General features: G+C 39.3%; 1 long non-coding RNA gene across 1 annotated transcript; it reads right to left on the bottom strand.

The window, feature by feature from the left end:
* Positions 1 to 347: 347 nt before the first annotated feature.
* On the bottom strand, positions 348 to 1,545 carry LOC138172616 (uncharacterized). The gene is made up of 3 exons (XR_011171184.1): positions 1,452 to 1,545; positions 1,000 to 1,302; positions 348 to 548 (listed from the first exon to the last, which is right to left on the bottom strand). It is a non-coding gene; the product is annotated as an uncharacterized lncRNA (long non-coding RNA).
* Positions 1,546 to 5,495: the final 3,950 nt, after the last annotated feature.

The raw sequence follows: 5,495 nt of genomic DNA, 5'->3' as shown, positions 1-5,495 counted from the left end.
ACTTTTGTTTCCTGCCTAGAATGTCCCACCTTCACATCTCCCCTAGTGAATTCTAACCTATCCTTTAAAGGCCAACTCAAGTGCCACTGACATCAGGAAGTCTTCTCTGTTCTCCTGGTTGGTCATTACGTTCCCACTCAGACCTCATGTAGGGTTTTATTAAATGATTTTAGAGCATGTGACATATAAAACAATTGCCATTGCTATACTCATGGTTCAGCAATGCTTTGGTAAATGTCTAATTTTAAAAATTTTAATTTAAAAAAGTACTTAGGATATATTTTTAAGGTGTTTTTTTTTGCACTGAATATGGCAACTTTATTGACGTACACAATACAGTACTCTAGGCTTCTTCCCCCTAATACAGGGGTGCTTTGGAACAAGGATGGGAATGGGACATGGGATCCCTAGTATAGGAACACAGATTAGGAATGTGGGCTCCCCATTGATGAATCTCCTCTTTTTGGCTGGGGATGAAGATGACTTTCCATTTTACTCCTTGGAGGCCATGTAGACCATGAGGTCTACTACACGGTTCCTATAACCATCTATAACCATTGTTATACCAGGAAATGAGCTTGACAAAATGGTCATTGAGGGCAATATCAGTGCCAGCATCAAAGGTAGAAGAGTGAATGGTGCCATTGATGTCACAGGATACAACCTGGTCCTCTATGTAGCCCAAGATGCCCTTCAAGGGTCCCTCTGATGCTTGCTTCACCACTTTCTTGATATCATCATATTTGGCAGGTTTCTCCAGGTGGCAGGTCAGATCCACAACAGATATATTGGGAGTAGGAAAACAGAGGGCCATGCCTGTGAGCTTCCCATTCAGCTCAGGTATAACCTTGCCTACAGCCTTAGCAGCGCCAGTGGAAGCAGGGATGCTGTTTTGAGCATCACCACGCCCATCACGCCACAGCTTACCAGAGGGGCCATCTACTCTCTTCTGGGTAGCAGTAATGGTATGGACTATAGTCATGAGTCCTTCCACAATACCAAAGTTGTCATGAATGACCTTGGCCAAGGAGGCCAAGCAGTTGGTGGTGCAGGAAGTATTACTGACAATCTTAAGGGAATTATCATATTTCTCATGGTTCACTCCCATCACGGACATTGGGGCATAAGCAGAAGGGGAAGAGATGATGACCCTCTTGGCTCCACCCTTCAATGAGCCCCAGCCTTTTCCATGGTGGTAAAGACTCCAGTGGACTCTACAACATACTTGGCTCCAGCATCTCCCCATTTCATATTGGTGGGATCCCCTTCCTGGAAGGTGGTAATGGCTTTTCCATTGATCACCTGCTTCCCATTCTCAGCCTTGACAGTGCCCTTGAATTTGCCATGAGTGGAATCATATTGAAACATATAAACCATGTAATTGAGGTCAATGAAGGGGTCATTGTGGCTACAATGTCTACTCCATCTGAAGTGAATGCAGCCTTGGTCACCAGGCGCCCAATACAGCCAAATCCATTGACTCCGACCTTCACCATCTTGTTTCAGGGATGCAACTTAAGCAGCAGAACCTGGCACCGAGCTGGGGAGAAAAGCTGAATCTGCATAATTAACATTTTTCCATTGCTTTGCTAAGTATACACAATCCACAAAACAATAAGTCAAATTCTGATTTGTAGTATTTGCTAATTTCCAAGGTTCAAACATTCTTCTGAAATAATCCCATTGGAGTTGATTCTCTTACACTCTTGACATGGACCCCAGATGTATTATCATATTTTCCCACTAGGGATGTGATTTGGAGGAGCTACTGCAGCATATGCCATATCTGCACAAGCCACTAGGTTGTCCCCAAAATTTGGTTTCCCATCAGTTCACAGTGATTCAAGCAGCTCTAGGTGCACCACTTCTTTTCCAGCCTCTAGGACCAAAACGGAAAGAGTTTTTTGTTTGGAGTTAGAGGATCTGGGTTCAACTCCTCACTTAGTCACCATCCTGTGAAATTTAGAAAGCCAGTTCTCTGGGTCTCAGCTTCTTCACCTGTAAAATGAGGTTACACCATGTGACATCTGGATACCTTTCTAGGGACTTCATGAACTTACAAAAGTTTATAAGAAAATAAAAATTTATAAGCAAGGTATAAATGATGTACTTCATTGTAACTGGCTTACTGCTACTAGATACATTATACTGCCTACTCCCCTCACCTCCCAAAGAGAAAAAAAGAATGTGAAGTCCTTGAGGTCATGGAAGCTACAATGCAACGCATGTGTGGGGACTGAGATTTTGCCCATTTGGGATCTAGGGCATGGAAGGGAGTAACACGATAAAACATGTCTGTCCATGGCACTCGCCATCCAGTAAAGTCCAGTGGCTCCTTATGGCCTCTACTTTGCAGCATAAACTCATGTTTTTAGCTTTCAGTTTAGCCTTATTCATTTTTCCAACTTTATTATCTATTACTTATTGTGTTTCCCACTTTCTTAAGGTTCAGCCAGAGTGGCCTTCTTGCTGCTGCTCACAGAGGAGAATCTCCCATCTCTATGCATTTCCACCAGTCAGTCATCCCAGCCTGGAACTTATTCCCTCTCTCTTATAAAATACATTATTTCCTTTAAGATTCAGCTCAAGTACTGGCTTGGAAGGAACTATTTCCTGACCTTGCTGTTGAGACATATCACCTCATAGCAAGGGTTCCTAATTATTTTTGGGTCATAAAGTCCTCTGGAATTCTGGAAAAGCCTGTGTGCTCTGCAGAATGTTTTAAATGCATAAAATAAAATACATAGGATTACAAAGGAAACCAATTATATTTATATACAATTCTATATATGTGCATATATGTATACATACATATGCATGTATGTATCCATATTTTTCAAATGAGTTCTCGGACCCCTAGGTTAAGGATCCTTGATATAACCCAACCTCTTCCTTTTACATATAAAGAAGATAAGTTATACAGGGTTAGATAAAGTTGTACAGGTTCAGATATATACTATCTGAGCCAGAATTCAAACCCAGATCTTCTGGCTCTAAATTCAGTACTTTTTAATTTTTTTAAGAAAACATTCTGCCTCTCATCACATTCATCACTATTGACTAGAATAATGATGTTTCATTTTTTCTCAACTTTCCCAAACAGGAGCAATAAATGGAGTTTGTTGTTATTGTTTTTATTAATTTCCTGTTCTGGTTAATCGAAGTACTCTATCTTCTATACAAGAATTAGCAACTTTCATTTAAAAGTTACTAGAAATATACTAGAATATTAAAATGCTAGAAATATTAAATTATTAATACTACACATTTTAAAATACTAAAAATATTCCAGAATAAAGTAACATATACTTAACTACAAAGTTATATGACAGAAATTTAGTTTTTATTTAAGGATTCAAAAGGCATTTAAGAATCTTGCAATGCCTATATTATAAATATCAATAATAGTATATCTGAAAGCTTATTATAATCAAGGTAAGTGGGAGGGAAGCTGAAGAGAGTTTTGTTTCTAGTTAATAGGAAAGTTTCCAGTTGTTAAAATTCCAACAGCTTAATTTTATAAATTCTACCACATGAGGAGTCTAATGGCCTCTTCATGATACACCAAACTCTCTGTTTCATGTATCTTCATTCTGTAAATGTGGTCCTGGGTTCTCAAACCTCTGCCAGGTCTTCCTTTACATGTATGTATTAGCATTGTAGCTAAGGAAACCATCAAGGCCGTGGAAAAAGAGGTATTTTTAATGGTCTTAAATAATTTTCTGGTCACTGACTGGTTAAAAGACTTACTCAATATTAAATAGTTATTATATGTCAAACAGGACTTGAACCCAGGTCATCCTGACTCCAAGCTCGGCTTTCTATTTACCGCTACACTACATTTCTGAGCATGAGGTGAGACCTTTGATTTGTATAGCCTCTAAATGCTAAACTTACTCTCTTTAGTAAGAGCTTAATATAAGCTTCTAGAGGGTAGAGACTACCTAATTTTTGTCTTTGTATATCCAGCTAGTGTCTGGCACATAGTTAAATGTTAATAAATTCTTGTTGACTGATTGCAGGTTGATCATGCCAAGAGCTACAGTTTTGGGGTGTGGTAGCCATTCTTAACAAGGATACTTAGGGAAAAAGAAGAGCAGTTAGTTACTCTAGTCATTGGATCTAAAATTGCCTACCAACTACCCTGATGCTTTTGGACAAAAACAATTTATTAGTGGAGAAAAAAGATCCCTTTAAACCTCGACTAAAATCTCACCTTCTTCTTCTTGTTTTTAGTCATTCAGTCATGCCCTATTCTTTGTGACCCCATGGACCATAGCAACCTAGGTTCTTCTATCCTCTACTATCTCCCAAAGTCTAAGATCATGTTTGTTGCTTCTATGACACTGATACTAGACTCCATCTTGTTCTCTGCCTCCCCCTTCTTTTGCCTTCAATCTTTCCCAACATCAGGGTCTTTTCCAATGAGTACTGTCTTCTCATCACATCGCCAAAGTATTTAAGTTTCAGCAGCAGTATTGGTCCATCCATTAAATTGTCTGAATTAATTTCTTGAAGTGTTGATTGATTTGATCTCTGCAATACAAGGGGCTCTCAAAAGTCCCACCTTCTACAGGAAGCTTTTCTCCAAAGCCCTTAATTTGAGTACCTTCCTTCTGTCAATTACTTCCTATATAGCCTATATATAGCTTGTTTGTATATATTTGTTTGCTTATTGTCTTCCCCATTAGACTGTAAGGTCTTTGAAGACAGAGACTGTCTTTTTGTATCCCCAGCACTTAGCAATGTGTCTCACATACAGTAGGCACTTAATAAATGTTGTTTGATTGATTGATTGAAGTAAGCTTTTAGTGCCTGGTAAAAGATCGTTACATACATATGATATTCCAGGGGGATTCCTATCATCTTGTCATTTTTGTGTGTTCCTCTGGTGAGTGAATCCGCTAGGAAAATGACAAGGGAAGCAATTGTGCACTCCTCCCCTCTCTAGACATCTCATATGTGGCGACCAAGCTCAGTGCCCAATCTAGAGAGTGGAGACAGAGTGGTCAATTCACTGACAGGCAAATACCTGATGTAGTAGTAATTTCTATACAGCCCAAATAGTTTATTTATACACGGTGATTGATGTGAGATTTGATTTAATTCTTCTAGGGTTGTTTTAGAATCCCACACGGTGCATTCTATGTCTGCAAATGCCCTTAGGCAAAAATGTTCAAGCCTATTTCTACACTCCCATAAATTTTACAGTATCTTATAGCCTGTCACCTATTTCCTCCTTTTAAATTATCCGGTACTATTTTCACTTGTGGTTTCTCTGTTTTCATGGGCATGAGGATTGGAGAAGGGAGGGTTCATTAGATTTTGAGGTTCAGCTGGTCTAGTGGAGCTGGTCTGCGGCCAAAAACTGTCAGGTGGAAGAGGAATTAGCCTTATTCTGCTTGACCCCAGAAGACAGAACCAGTAGTGATAGGTGGAAGTTGTGGAGTAGCAAATTGAGACTTTATGTCAGGAAGAACTTCATAACAATTAGA

The sequence above is a fragment of the Petaurus breviceps genome, unplaced genomic scaffold (assembly GCF_028583685.1).
Source record: "Petaurus breviceps papuanus isolate PSGF00001 unplaced genomic scaffold, PetGlider_PUasm1.0 128, whole genome shotgun sequence".
NCBI lineage: Eukaryota > Metazoa > Chordata > Mammalia > Diprotodontia > Petauridae > Petaurus > Petaurus breviceps.
Note: the sequence above shows the minus strand (reverse complement) of the source record. Positions and strands in the feature narration are given on the sequence as shown.